This window comes from Bos grunniens, chromosome 20 (assembly GCF_055505025.1).
Source record: "Bos grunniens cultivar Pamir isolate PY7600 chromosome 20, Bosgru_T2T1.0, whole genome shotgun sequence".
Taxonomy (NCBI): domain Eukaryota; kingdom Metazoa; phylum Chordata; class Mammalia; order Artiodactyla; family Bovidae; genus Bos; species Bos grunniens.
In genome coordinates this window covers 11,277,413-11,294,270 of record NC_141184.1, presented here as the reverse complement: position 1 = coordinate 11,294,270, position 16,858 = coordinate 11,277,413, and positions in this window count along the sequence as shown.

Below are 16,858 nucleotides of genomic sequence, written 5' to 3'. Positions count from 1 at the left end.
AGATCCAACCAGTCTTGAATATTCATTGGAAGGACTAATGCTGAAGCTGAAACTCCAATACTTTGGCCCCCTTATATGAAGAACTGACTCATCAGAAAATTTCCATTGTTTCCTCATCTATTTGCCATGAAATGATGGGACCAGATGCCATGATTTTAGTTTTCTGAATGTTGAGCTTTAAGCCAAATTTTTCACTCTCCTCTTTCACCTTCATCAAGAGGCCCTTTAGTGCCTCTTACTTTTCTACCATTAAAGTGGTATCATCTGTGTATCTGAGATTGTAGTGCTGAGTAGGTTTTCTCATAAGCTCATATCACAGTGAGAGTAGAGAAGTCTTTAAAATAGGAGGCAAAGTGCAATGCTGTCCTTTGTCAAAGTACTGTCAATATCCACTTGTGTGAGGATGGAAGGAAGCTGTGCAAAACTAGTCATTGCAGGGGTGCCTAGATTAAGAAACAAAAGTGAGGCCAATTATTTAGAAGTGATGGAGAAAAGGTGTCCAGTACATATGGACATCAGCTATATCCTGGGCATAAAATTGTGGATAAATTTAGGCTAATTTCAGCTTACTAGATGAGTGTTTGATGTAAGTTATACAAATTTATCTCTCAGTCTTCAAGTATTGTTGTTTTAGAACTAAATATATTAATAGTAAGTCTCCAAGTACATACTTGGATTTCAGAAGAATCTCGATCTAGAACCTTACTACTCAGAGCATGGTTCACGAACCAACAGCATTGATCAGTCAGTTCAGTCAGTTCACTCAGTTCAGTCACTCAGTTGTGTCCAACTCTTCACGACCCCATGAATCGCAGCATGCCAGGCCTCCCTGTCCATCACCAGCTCCCGGAGTTCACTCAAACTCACATCCATCGAGTCAGTGATGCCATCCAGCCATCTCATCCTCTTTCGTCCCCTTCTCCTCTTGCCCCCGATCCCTCCCAGCATCAGAGTCTTTTCCAATGAGTCAACTCTTCTCATGAGGTGGCCAAAGTACTGGAGTTTCAGCTTTGGCATCATTTCTTCCAAAGAAATCCCAGGGCTGATCTCTTTCAAACACCACAGTTCAAAAGCAGCAATTCTTTGGCGCTCAGCTTTATTCACAGTTCAACTCTCACATCCATACATGACCACTGGAAAAACCATAGCCTTGACTAGATGGACCTTTGTTGGCAAAGTAATGTCTCTGCTTTTCAATACGCTATCTAGGTTGGTCATAACTTTTCTTCCGAGGAGTAAGAGTCTTTTAATTTCATGGCTGCAGTCACCTTCTGCAGTGATTTTGGAGCTCCAAAAAATAAAGTCTGACACTGTTTCCACTGTTTCCCCATCTATTTCCCATGAAGTGATGGGACCAGATGCCATGATCTTCGTTTTCTGAATGTTGAGCTTTATGCCAACTTTTTCACTCTCCTCTTTCACCTTCATCAAGAGGCTTTTGAGTTCCTCTTCACTTTCTGCCATAAGGGTGGTGTCATCTGCATAGCTGAGGTTATTGATATTTCTCCCATCAATCTTGATTCCAGCTTGTGCTTCTTCCAGCCCAGTGTTTCTCATGATGTATTCTGCATATAAGTTAAATAAGCAGGGTGACAATATACAGCCTTGATGTACTCCTTTTCCTATTTGGAACCAGTCTGTTGTTCCATGTCCAGTTCTAACTGTTGCTTCCTGACCTGCATATAGGTTTCTCAAGAGGCAGGTCAGGTGGTCTGGTATTCCCACATCTTTCAGTAACAGCACTGGTACATAGGTGCTTATAAGAAGTGCAGAATTTGGGGCCCATTGCCAGACCTAATAAATCAGTATCTTTATTTTGACAAGATTCCCACATGACTTGTAAATTCATTACATGTGGCAAAGCGTGAATCTAGGTGGGATTGTGGTTAACTTTGTGTAGAAACTTCATTTGATCATGAAGAGATTTAAATTGAGAGTTAAATAAATGAAAACAGACTCCAAACTAAAGACATTCATCCTTGAATTAATTCAGTTTTACTTAAGAAATTATTTAAAAAATACTAAAAATCATTCAATTTGTCATTGGCCATGATATGTTAACATTCAGTTGTACACGGTGTTAAGAAATTTTGAAAACATATTCAAACTTTATAATCCTATTTATAATATAAATCATGAACATGGTAATCATGAACATATAAAACATATTAAAAACATATATCTTGGCAAAGATAATTTTGGATTTTTGAAATATGAAAGATCTTTTTAAGTATCATTTGGTATTGTTGTTGTTCAGTCACTAAGTCCTGTTCAACTCTTTGTGACCCCATGGACCTCAGTGAGCCAGGCTTCCTTGTTCTTCACTATCTCCCTGAGCTTGCTCAAACTCATGTCCATGGAGTCAGTGATGTAATCTAACCATCTCATCCTCTGTCACCCTCTTCTTGGCTTGCCCTCAGTTTTTCCCAGCATCTAGGTCTTTTCTAATGAGTTGGCTCTTTGCATCAGGTGGCCAAAGTATTGGAGCTCCAGCTTCAGCATCAGTCCTTCCAATGAATATTCAGGGTTGATTTCCTTTAGGACTGACTGATCTGATCTCCTTGCAAGCCAAGGGACTCTCAAGAGTCCTCTCTAGTACCATAGTTTGAAAGCATCAATTCTTCGGTGCTCAGCCTATAACATTAGGAACACAGGTAAGTTTTCAAGATAGTAGAATAGGAAGTCCCAGTACTCATGCCTCACAGAAATATTAATTTAATAATTAAATATGGACTAAAATATCTTTGTGAGAGGTCTAGTTTCTAGTTAAGAAGTTGCAGTACCCCAGACGATCACAGCAAAGAGTCTCCTTGAAATGGGAGAAAAAGAGAGGGGTTGAATAGTTGTCCAACTACCCTGACCACAAAAAACGAACAAAAGGAACAGTAATTTCTTCCCAATCAATAATTACTTTAAATATAAATAGATCAAGCTTCCCATCAAAAATACAGAGTAGCTGAATAAAACAAGATCCAACTTTATGGCTGCTGAAAGAAAACTACTGTAGTTGTAGTATTAGTTCCTGCTTATTTTTAGTACATGCTTAGAATGAAATTGTTGGGTATAGGTGTAGATTCACCTTTTGTGGTTATAGTTCAACTGTTTTCCAGTCTAAGATACAGGAGAAAGTTTTAATTTCTCTCTATTATTCTTTCCTTCCCTTCCAAGTAATGAGCAAAGCATGCCATTTTAAACTCAAGAATATATTCTGAATCCATCTGTTTGCCTTATTCCATTCCTACTGCCACTACTCTAATCCATACCATCATATTTCCTCATCCATTGTCCTTTAGCAACGATTTCTTAGTTTTCTTTCCTTCCATTCACTTATTCTTGTTAACCACACAGGAGCAAGGGCAATTAGATTGTGCTACTATGATCATGATTTCCTCAAAAAGGTCAGAGGCAAATTTTTCCCTTTTGTATATCTCACTAGGCCCAGCTTGCAGTCTGATTCTGCCCAATCCAAGCAGTCCCTGAAGCTAAGTATATCTTTGCTCATTATCTCCCTGCCCCACCTTCTGGACTAGGCCTGACTCCTCTTACACATCTGAAGCTTCTTAGCTCACCCTGTGGGCTCTAACTTCCCTTTGTCTGCTTTCTTGGGTCATACCACTACTCACCCATCCATCTGGCCCTATGGTATCATCAAGGGTGCTTAAAAGAGGAAAACATCGAATAAAAATAGAAAAAAAAAGTTTGGGGAAAATCAAAGTTGTGTCTACTAAATCTAGAAGTTGTTTTTAATTCTTGAAAGCATGACTCCTTTTATACATAAATATTCACCTTTTTCTGGACAACAGCTCAATACCCTAATTTGTAGGAAGAGTTTTTAGACATATTGTAAATTTTTAGGCTTTTTGGATTCTCATTTCTTCTTGTTGGAGTCTCTGTGACTTGTAATACTCTGACTCCAGAATAAAACACCGATGATTCAACTTTCTATAATGAGAATCTATAAAAGCTAAATAAATACACAGCACAAGATATCATAATCTTAAAAGAAAAGAATCTTTGCCCTTTGACCAAAACGCAAAGCCTTTTTAGCTGTTCAAGGCGATGGCACCCCACTCCAGTACTCTTGCCTGGAAAATCCCACAGACAGAGGAGCCTGGTAGGCTGCAGTCCATGGGGTTGTGAAGAGTTGGACATGACTGAGCGACTTCCATTTCACTTTTCACTTTCATGCACTGGAGAAGGAAATGGCAACCTACTCCAGTGTTCTTGCCTGGGGAATCCCAGGGACGGTGGAGCCTGGTGGGCCGCCGTCTATGGGGTTGCCCAGAGTCGGACACGACTGAAGTGACTTAGCAAGACAGCCTCTGACAGGTCTTCATGGTGCAGCTGTGACTATGTACTGGTTTTGCCTTGAAGGCTTTATAAGCAGGTTTTGCTCAGACATGTATATTTGCTTTTCTTCAAGAACTTTGTGGATCATTAAATCTCTTAATTCACAAAGAATTGCCCAAGAAAAGATATCTTTTTCTACTGGACTCCTGTTCCATCCTTTTAAGAAGGTTAACAAATATCAAATTGTGATTACTACATTTCAGGGGAATCACTCCAGGAAGGATTCACTCTAGGTTATCAATTTAATTTTATTTCCAAAGAAATTACTGTATCTTTGAGTTCAAATAAATTAACCTCATTTAATATGGTTATAAAAAACTCAGCATTTAAAATCCCAACCTAGAAAAGTGTAGTATTTATTTTCATAAAGAACCTATATGCATCTGTGCTGTGCTCAGTTGCTCAGTAGTGTGACTCTTTCTGACTTCCATGGACTGCAGCCCCCAAGGCTCCTCTGTCCATGAAATTCTCCAGGCAAAAATACTGGAGTGGGCTGTGATTCCCTTCTCCAAGGGTTCTTCCTGACCTAGGAACCAAAACCAGGTCTCCTTCACTGCTGGCAGGTTCTTTACTGCCCGAGCCAGCAGGGATGTATATCCATCTACATATAATTATTTAAAGAAAATTAATAAAAGCTAAATATTTTACACATGAAATATATTCCTTTTATTTCATGATCTTTTAAGGGCTGCTAGTAAGGTCATGCTTAAAATCTTGCATGCTAAGCTTTAGCATTATGCAAACCAAGAATTTCCAGATGTCCAAGCTGGATTTAGAAAAGAAAGAGGAACCAGAGATCAAATCGCCAACATTCAGTGGATCATAGAGAAAGCTAGGAAATTCCACTAAAGCATCAATCTCTGCTTAATTGACTATGTCAAAGCCTTTGACTGTGTGAATCATAATAAACTGTGAAAAGCTCTTAAAGAGATGGGAATACAAGACCATCTTTCCTATTTTCTGAGAAACCTGTATGTAGGTCAAGAAGCAACAGTTAGAACCCTGTATGGAACAACTGATTGGTTCAAGATTGAGAAAAGAGTATGACAGTGCTGTCTGCTGTCCCCCTGTTTCTTTAATCTATATGCTGAGCACCACATGAGAAATGATGGACCGGATGAGTAACAAGCTGGAATCAAGATAGGCAGAAGCATCAACAACCTCAGAAATCAAAGAGGAACTAAAGTGCCTTTTCATGAGGATGAAGGCAGAGAGTGAAAGAGAGACTAAGACTATATATATATATATATAAATCATTGAGTCTTAGTTTTGTCTTCCATGATAGTTCAGTTGGTAAAGAATCCACCTGCAATGCAGGAGACCCCGGTTCGATTTCTGGGTCTGGAAGATCCACTGGAGAAGGGATACGCTACCCACTCCAGTATTATTTGGCTTCACTTGCGGCCCAGCTGGTAAAGAATCCGCCTGCAATACGGGAGACCTGGGTTCAATCCCTGGGTTGGGAAGATCCCCTGTAGAAAGGAAAGGCTACCCACTCCAGTATTCTGGCCTGGGGAATTCCATGGACTGTATGGTCCATAGGATCACAAAGAGTCAGACACGACTGAGTAACTTTTACTCACTAAGATCGAGTCATCCAACCCCATCACTTCATGGCAAATCGAAGGGGAAAAGGTGGAAGTAGTGACAGATTTCCTCTTCTTGGACTCCAAAACCACTGAAGAATTGATACCTTTGAACTATGGTGCTGGAGAAGACTCCTTATAGCCCCCTGTACAGCAAGGAGATCAAACCAGTCAATCTCAAGGAAAATCAACCCTGAATCTTGTTGGAAAGACTGATGCTGAAGCTGAAACTCCAGTATTTTGTTCATCTGATGTGAACAGATAACTCATGGAAAAGTCCCTGATGTTGGGAAAGATTGAGGGCAGAAAGGGAAGAGGGTGTCAGAGGATGAGATGGGTAGATGGCATCGCCAATGAAATGGACATGAACTTGGGCAAACTTCGGAAGATGGTGAGGGACAGAGAGCCCTGGCTTGCTGCAGCCCAAGGGGACACAAGGCATCAGGCACAACTGGACTACTGAACAACAACAGAAAAATGAGATTTTAGGAACACTCTAAGAAAAAGTTTGCTAATGGGATGTAATGTGTGCATGCATGCTAAGTCACTTCAGGCATGTCCTACTATTTGTGACCCCATGGACTGTAGCCTGCCAGGCTCCTTTGTTCATAGGATTCTCCAGGCAGGAATACTAGACTGGGTTGCCTGGCCGTCCTCCAGGGGATTTTCCTGACCCAAGGATAGAACAAAGTCTCCTATGACTCCTGCATTGTAAGTAGATTCTTTACCACTGAGACACCAGGGAAGCCCTGCAATGTAATGTTTGCCCCCAAATGTAATTGTTAATACAAATAAGTGAAAATAAATAAATTGGATTACTTGACCTTAAGTAATTTAGTATGAATTTGTAAAATCATTTTTATTATTTTAATATTACTGCAAACTTGTTGGAAGCAATCTTTGAAATAAAACCAATTTCTCTTTTTTGTGTGCAAACGAAGTTATGCTTTAATTGAAATGTTGTTGCTCTACATTATTATATAAGCCAATTCCTCACCTTCACAATTTAATGGGATTAAATTGGTAGGAGGCATCTAGTTACTCTGCATGATGTGATTATTTTTGTCAATATTTGAGGCAAATACAATTTAAACTGTGTCATTCAAATTAAAACCTATGCCATTGATCATGAGAAGTCTCAATTTTTTTACCTCCGTAGCTTGGTTTTCTTTTTTTTTCCCCGTATAAATTAGTGTTTCTAGTACCTAATAAAAACATGACCAAATATAATCATCTCCATGAAAATATACTACTTGTTGGATGAACAATAAGCTATAAAGGACTTCCTTGGCAATCCAGTGGTCAAGCGTCTACCTACCAATGCAGGGAATGAAGGCTCTGTCCCTGGTCAGAGAACTAAGATCCCATATGCCATGGGGCAACTAAGTCCTTTCCCAACTACTGAGCCCACATGTCCTTGGAGCCCACACCACAGCTGAAAAGAAGATCCTGTGTGCCACAACTAAGAACTGACACAGCCAGAACTAAAAACAATTAAATAAAAATATTAAACAAAGCACAAAGCATGGGATTTTCAGGCATCTTCACAAAAACCCTGTTGTAACCCCTCTCTCCATACACTCATGCTGCTGTCATATACCTGTATCAAAACTAAGATCATCTTTTCAATTAAGGTGGTGATGAAGATCCTAGCAGTATATTGGCTACATTGGTGCCAATAACAAAGAGGGTGGAATATTTTGATCCTATTGCCATTGGGGTCTGGTTAGTTAACAGTGGATCAGTGGATTGAATCTAAGGGTCTAAGCCAATGAGTGTACTGAGAGATAAAGAATTAATGAATTTATAACTTTATTTCTTTAATTTTGAAACATAGCACCCCGCTTTTCTAAATATACTAATAGGAGTTTTTCTCAAGTTTTTCTTTTTTGAGTATTTCCTGTCTTATCTTTTATCACAGCTCCTCCGTTCTTCATACTCAGTCCTTTGAAGACCTAATGCACTCCTGGTCTAGTTATCATTCGGAGAAGTCATGGATAAATTGCTAATTGTAACTTCATATAGTCTGATAAAAATATTTCATCCAGATAGGCTTCAAGATTGGAAAAACAAAAATATAAGGAACATATGTATCACTTAAAGATGGAAACTTGGCATTGAAAGCCATATCTAGATATTCCTTCTCCCTATTTGATTTCCCCCAGTTATTCTCATACCCAGCCTGGTGTTGGTGGTAATGCAGTTAACACTTTTTACATATTTACCCGGCAGAGAGGGAATTTAAGTTGCATAGGTCATATAGGGTATTCCCAAATAGAATTTAAAGAGGCATATTGAGGACAGTCCTTGGAGGATTGCAATCTGCAGTTTACACCAAAGTGATGTAATGACAACCACCTTCACAAACCAACTGAATTTAGAGATGAACATTTGGAACATATTCCCAGGGTGTTAACTGTGTATAAAGATGAAAAACTGGTAAAGGGCAAATAAAGCTTTTGTGTATTTTAAGATTTGACAAGAGTAAAAAATAAAAACCACAGTAAACAATTCTCTGACAAAATTAGAGGATGTGGATTGGAACTCTGATGAATACAAAGCTTGGAAGAATTGATGCTTTTGAACTATGGTGTTGGAGAAGACTCTTGAGAGTCCCTTGCATGGCAAGGAGATCAAACCAGTCCATCCTAAAGGAAAACAGTCCTGAATATTCACTGCAAGGACTGATGCTGAAGCTGAAACTCCAATCCTTTGGCCACCTGATTCAAAGAGATAACTCATTGGAAAAATACCCTGATATTGGGAAAGATTGAAGGAGGAGGAGAAGGAGAATACAGAGGACGAGACGGTTGGATGGCATCACCGACTCAATGGACATGAATTTGAGCTAGCTCTGGGAGATGGTGAAGGACAGGGAAGCCTGGCCTGCTGCAGTTCATGGGGTTGCAGAGAGTCAGACATGACTGAGCGACTGAACAACAACAACGTGGCCATTGAGATCCTTTTTCCAAGGAAACAGGTGAAGGAGTGTGGTGGGGATTAGAGAATGAGGCTAGGAGTTTTGTGCAAAACTTTTGAGGGAAAAACAGAGAGGATGCCATTTTGTATAACATTCTTACAAAATATTACTTGATAATATAATGTTTTGAATTTCCCACTAGGAAAACAGTTTGGATATGCATACCTGAACACGTCACTGGAATTTGTCTACGCCTCCTTCTCTTTGGTATTTATCAAGAAGAGAACATGCTAGAATATAAAGCATGCAGATTTTCACTTTATTACAAGCACCCAGTTTCTCTTTAGCATGGCTATATGAAAATGTGCTCCAATCAAAATGTGTGAATTTTCCTAATGTGCCCACACAAATTACATTTTTTATACAAATATACAATTCCTTGATGAGTCACAACATTTTTCTAAACAGGGATTCATTTTCAGTTCCATGTTAATAATTTTTCAATAATGTAACCTCACTTGTTTGACTTGATCTAATTAATCAATCAGAAAGATTTCATTGAACTGTTTTGGTGATTGATTCTTCAAGTCTATTATTCCTATTTGAACCATCTATCCTTTAAGATTCACATATGAAACTATACTTTGCTATGAGGACAGTTTAATGCAATGAAGTTTGTTGTTTCCCATTTAATCCCTCTTGAACCCAAAGATGGCATGGGGAAGTTGGAACAAACTAGTGATCCAAGCTGTAAGCATATGATTATGTGAATATTACTATGTGAGAGAAGTATTGAAAATATGTGGATGAAACAATGAGTTAGTCAATATATGTTTCTAGACAAAATCTCTCCGTATTTAAAATGCGTGTATAGTTATATAGTTACATATAAGTGTTATCATTATATTTGTACCACCCACCATGCACAAAGAATGTATTCCTGATAGATAAAAAGACCTAAATATAAGATCAAATTTTTAGAGTGAATAAAGGATAATCTAGTTATTTGAGTGCAGTAGAATAAAAACACAAGTTATAAACAACCCAAATCACTGAAATTGAAAATCATGATAGATTCATATCAAACAAATGCTTTTTAAAATTGTGTATTACAAAACACTGCTCTTCAGAGTTAAAAGTAAGTGAGAGTATATAAATACATATTTGCAAGCTTATAAGGAACAAGTTTTGGTGTTTCAAGATATACAAGTACATAAGTAAATTACTTTAGATGCATAAGTGAATTTAGGCAACATGATAAAAGAGAAATGGGCATTTATATAAAAAGAAAAGGAACCTTATTACTACAAGAAGCATAGGAAAAAATGTTCACCCTCACTTATAATGGAGCAAAAGGAAAAAAGAACTTTTTTTTTCACAACTTGTGTTGATTCTTTTAAAATTAAAATTAGTTGTTTTTATTTTCATGTTTTCTTTGTTTATCTGAAAATGAAAAAGGGAGTGATATTTACTCACTGACAAACATGTCATCAGTTACAATCACTTTGAATGTTATTTTCACATCATCCAGTACAATAGAATACATATATTCCAAGACCAACAATTTCAGTTCCAGAACCATATCTCTAGAATAAATAATTGTTGAATGCTTTCTACATATGTTTTAATAGAGAAAATACATAAATCATATACATTATCTTCAAAAGGGGATATTAAATCATACATTGCAGTAGGAAAAATAATACCACACAACACATAAAGCAGATGAGAATACAGAAAACAATTATAAATCAAAAAGGAAACAGTGGCAGACTTTATTTTGGGGGGGCTCCAAAATCACTAAACATGGTGATTGTAGCCATGAAATTAAAAGACCTTACTTCTTGGAAGGAAAGTTATGATTAACCTAGACAGCATATTAAAAAGAAGAGACATTACTTTTCCAACAAAGGTCCATCTAGTCAAAGCTATGGTGTTTCTAGTAATCATAGATGGATGTGAGAGTTGGACTATAAAGAAGGCTGAGCACTGAAGAATTGATGCTTTTGAACTGTGGTGTTGGAGAAGACTCTTGAGAATCCCTTGGACTGCAAGGAGATCCAACCAGTCAATCCTAAAGGAAATCAATGCTGAATATTCATTAGAAGGACTGATGCTGAAGCTGAATCTCCAATACTTTGGCCACCTGATATGAAGAGCCAACTCATTGGAAAAGGCCCTGATGCTGAGAAAGACTAAAGGCAGGAGGAGACGGGAACAACAGAGGATGAAATGATTGGGTGGCATCACCAACTCAATGGGCATGAGTTTGAGCAAGCTCCAGGGGATGGTGATGGACAGGGAAGCCTGGCATGCTGTAGTCCATGGGGTCACAAAAAGTTGGACACAACTGAACAACAATAACAACAAATATTTGTTGCAATAGTGAGTATTCATTTACAGTAATCAGGAGATAGAAGCAATCCATCCGCAGAGGAATAAATAAATGATGTAGTGCATACATACAATGGAATATTACTCAGCCATAAAGAGAATGAAATAATGCCATTTTCAGGGACATGGATAAACCTAGAGATTATCATACTGAGTGAACTGAATCAGACACAAAAAGACAAATATCATATAATAACACTAATATATGGAATCTAAAAAAAGAGTAGAAGTGAACTTATTTACAAAATAGTAGCAGAATCACAGATGTAAAAAATAAACTTATGGTTACCAGAGGAAAAGGGGACAGGGAGAGATAAATTGGGAGATTGGGACTGATGTATACACACTACTTTATATAAAATAAACCAATAAGAACCTACCATATAGTACAGGGGAATCCACTGAAGAATTCCTAAATAGGAAAGGAATATTTACAAAGAGTGGATATATGTATATGTATAACTAATTCACTTTGCTGTATACCTGAGACTATCATTGTAAATCAACCATATGCCAATAAATTTTTTAAATGTACATATATATATATATATTTAAATTGCTGGTGCATTAAAGCATGTGGATAATTTAATATATGTTTTCTTTAGACATTAGCCACTTATTTTATTTTTTTAATATAAATTTATTAAAAATTTTTTTTCATTTTTTGAACATTGAGTTTTTTTTGATGTTTTACTTTTTTTTAATTTATTTTAATTGGAGGCTAATTACAATATTGTATTGGTTTTGCCATACATCAACATGAATCCGCCACAGCCACTTATTTTAAATGTTTCTACTTGAAATACAGTTCTTTTCAAATATAATAAACTCTCATTGACCAGAGAAAAACAAGAATACATAGATATCCTGTTAACTATTAACAAAACAAATAACATTTTTGAATTACACACAGAAATGAAGATTGATGATATTTAACACATTTAAATTGTGCACATAAACTGGGAAAGTGAGAAATGTATGTGAATATAAAATACAGCAGTATGCTATGCTGTGCTATGCTAAGTCACTTCAGTCGTGTCCGACTCTGTGCGACCCCATAAACGGCAGCCCACCAGGCTCCCCTGTCCCTGGGATTCTCCAGGCAAGAACACTGGAGTGGGTTGCCATTTCCTTCTCCAATGCATGAAAGTGAAAAGTGAAAGTGAAGCCGCTCAGTCGTGTCGGACCCTCAGCGACCCCATGGACTGCAGCCTTCCAGGCTCCTCCATCCATGGGATTTTCCAGGCAAGAGTACTGGAGTGGGGTGCCATTGCCTTCTCCAAAATACAGCAGTAGGTGGTTCAAATACATAAAAACATTTCATGTGTCAGTGAATATTCTTTCACTTATTTAATATTATTTTCACAATGTAGTATCTATCATATTCTAAGTAAGTACTAGATGTATTTAACTGAAAAAATGAATACAAACTTTCCTTCATATAATTTGATAAAGTCACTCTATCTTTCTAAAACTTGAGATTATGGGCTTAAAAATATTTGCAACAGTATTATTGAAATCAAAATCACAAGAATGAAAAGGAAATTAAAAAACAAGCAAATATTGTGTTTCCCACATTCTATTTAATATTTGTAACACCACAAAGATTAAAAAACACAACACAAAGCAAAATTGTTCACATTTCCTAATTAGATATTGGCAATTTAAAAACAAGGGATAATCAGCCTTCCAAATGAAGTCTCAGTTATTGATACAGACAAAATATTATGCTGATTTTAAAATAATTTTACATTGTATATAGATATTGGTGAGAGTGAACAACGCTTTGAATTAATTTTTTTTCTACTACAGTTAACTGGCTTATTCCATGCTTAGAAAAAGATCCAATTGTAATTAACATATTGCATTATAAATATAAAAGATTGCTAAAAAGATAAAGTTGTAGCAAATAAACTGTGCACACCCCTAATGTGTATACTGCTTTAATATTCACATCATAGGATGCAGAATATTTTATATAGAAGTGATTTATATTATAAAATGAAATAATGGTTTTCTTAATATTTTTCTGAAATTGATTTTAACATCTGTTCTGATTACAGTGGATTTCTAAAGTGATTCTATCATTTTGATGGTCTAAATGAACCTTTTTGACTAACTTACTCTAAAGCTGAAAGCCATAGTGACATAATATCTGACCAGAATCACTTACCATGCATCTGCTTGAAGACAAATACTATGTCTGGATCACTCTCAAATTTACTTAAAGAATTCTCTTGTCCATAGCTTAGTCATTCCTTTGAAATCTCCCATTATTCATGATGAAGAGTTGCTATTTGGTGCAAGTTTCATTTAGATTTTAAGTGAACTGAGGCTTCACAAACTAAAAAAAAATTAAAAATAAAACTTACCATTCATTTCTTTTTAAATTGAAAATAACAAATTATATATAAACACTAGCTTACACTAGTTGAGAATAAAAGTGATTATTTCAAGGTTATAACTCACATTATTTCCTTTGAAAGGCTAACAGACATAGAGTCCCTAGTGAAACATGTGTTTCAAAGGTTTTTGTTACTATTGCAAAGATTAATAATCAGCAGTGGCCACAGGAATGGAAAATGTTAGTTTTCTTTCCAATCCCAAAGAAAGGTAACGTGTAAGAATGCTCAAATTACTGCAAAATTGCACTCATCTCACACCCTAGCAAAGTAATGCTCAAAATTCTCCAAGCGAGGCTTCAGTAGTACGTGAACCAAGAACTAGATGTTCAAGTTGAATTTAAAAAAGGCAGAGGAGCTGGAGATCAAATTGTCAACATTCGTTGGATCATAGAAAAAAGCAAGAAAATTCCAGAAAATCATCTACTTCGGCTTCATTGACTACACTAGAGCTTTTGACTGTGTTCAGTTCAGTTCAGTTGCTCAGTCATGTCCAACTCTTTGTGACCTCATGGACTGCAGAACGCCAGGCTTCCCTGTCCATCACAAACTCCTGGAGCTTACTCAAACTCACGTCCACTGAAAGGGTGATGTCATTCAACCATCTCATCCTCTGTCATCCCCTTCTCCTCCCTGCCTTCAATTTTTCCCAGCATCAGAGTCTTTTCCAATGAGTCAGTTCTTTGCATCAGGTGGCCAAAGTATTGAGGCTTCATCTTCAGCATCAGTCTTTCCAATGAATATTCAGGACTTTAGGATGGGCTGGCTTGACTCCTTGCAGTATAAGGGAGTCTCAAGGGTCTTCTCCAATACCACAATTCAAAAGCATCAGTTCTTCAGCATTAGCTTTCTTTATGGTCCAACTCTCGCATCCATACATAACTATGGAAAAGCCATACCTTTGACTAGACGGACCTTTGTTAGTAAAGTAATGTCTCTGCTTTTTAATATGCTATCTAGGTTTGTCATAGCTTTTCTTCCAAGGAGCAAGTGTCTTTTAATTTCATGGCTGCAGTCACCATCTACAGTGATTTGGAGCCCAAGGAAAGAAAGTCTGTAACTGTTTTAATTGTTTCCCCATCTATTTGCCATGAAGTGATTGGCCTGGATGTCATGATCTTTGTTTTTTGAATATGGAGTTTTAAGCCAGCTTTTTCACTCTCCTCTTTCATTTTCATCAAGAGACTCTTCAGTTCCTCTTTGCTTTCTGCCATAAAGTTGGTGTTATCTGAATATCTGAGATTATTGATATTTCTCTCAGCAATCTCGATTCAAGCTTGTGCTTCATTCAACCAGGCATTTCTCATGATGCACTCTTCATAGAAGTTAAATAAGCAGGGTGAAAATATATAGTTCTAGTTCTAACTGTTGTTTCTTGATCTATATACATATTTCTCAGGAGGCAGGTAAGGTGGTCTGGTATTCCTATCTCTAAGAATTTTCCACAGTTTATTATGATCCACACAGTCAAAGGCTTTTAGGCTATGAGTTTGAGCAAGCTCTGGGAGATGGTGAAGGACAGGGAGGCCAGGGGTGCTGCAGTCCATGGGGTCCCGAAGTGCCGGACATGACTGAGCCACTGAGCAACATATGGTATGTAATTTATTACTTAAGTCTCCATGCCAGCTTTACATATTAGTTTTGATTTGTAGAAATGTAGCTAGACCTAGAGTTGATCATACAGAGTAAAAGAAGACAGAAAGAGAAAAACAAATATCATATAGGAAGGTACATTTGTGGAATCTAGAAAAAATTGTATAGATGAACCTTACCCCAGAACAGAAATAGCGAGGCAGACTTACAAGAACATGTGGACGCCGGGGCCGGGCACGGGTAGGGAGTGGTGAGATGAAGTGGAAGATTAGGATTAACGTATATACACTGCTGCTGCGGCTAAATCGCTTCAGTCGTGTCCTACTCTGTGCGACCCCATAGACGGCAGCCCACCAGACGTCCCTGGGATTCTCCAGGCAAGAGCACTGGAGTGGGTTGCCATTTCCTTCTCCAATGCATGAAAGTGGAAAGTGAGAGTGAAGTCGCTCAGTAGACACCACACCACACGGACTGCAGCCCACCAGGCTCCTCCGTCCATGGGGTTTTCCAGGCAAAAGTACTGGAGTGGGGTGCCATTGCTTTCTCCGATATATACTCTACCTTGCGTAAAACAGGTAGTGGGAAACTGCTGTATAGCACAGGGAGCTCAGCTCGATGCTCTGTGATGACCTAGATGGGTGATACAGAGCTGGGGGTGGAGAGAGGTCAGAGAGGGAGAGAATATATGCATACATATAGCTGATTCACTTCAATGTAGAGAAGAAACTAACATCTCAATTGTAAAGCAATTATACTCCAATAAAAATAAACAAAAATATAAATAAAAAACAAAAAATATATGTAAGCTGACTTTTATGTAGTAAGTATATATTCTTATATCTTAAATGGGGCTCTGAAAATCATTCTATATTTCTTGCAAATCTGAGTCTTTTTATATTTCCTAATAAAAGCTCTTTTGAAATTTTTTACATATTATTTTCCTTTTTTTTTCTTTGTATTTTGTTGTTAATAATTTTGCTAAGCTTCAAAGAACGTTCACTTCAGACTTAGTACTATTCTTTTCCTGGACTTTCTTTGTGCCTCAGATGGTAAAGAATTTACCGGCAATGCAGGAAACCTGTGTTCAATCCCTGGCTTGGGAAGATCCCCTGGAGAAGGGCATGGCAACCCACTCCAGTATTCTTGTTTGGAGAATCCCACGGACAAAGGAACCCGGCAGTCTACAGTCCATGGTGTTGCAAACAGTCAGACATGACTGAGCATCTAAACGCAGCACCATTCTTTCCCTAGAGAAATCTAGATTAAAATACACATACACACATGCATACACACCAACTGTTATTTTCTAGCTCAGAATTAGGGTAAAGAAGGTGCAAAACTCCATGCAAAAATGTTCTCCCAAATCCATGCTAAAGCATTCTCCCAATGTATCCCTAAGATTGCGAATTTGCAAATGATTTAAACAAAGATATACTCTCCTGTTCAGCAATTAAAGCCTAATTTTCCTGGTGGGGGGGTAAATTTATGGGTGGATTGTATTTTTATGTGCTTTCTCTTTCATATTTATGATTCTGGCAAATTCTTCTATTTAACCATCACTTTTTATAGCTCTTTTTCCTAACTCAGACTTTTGTTTTCCCATATTTTTATTT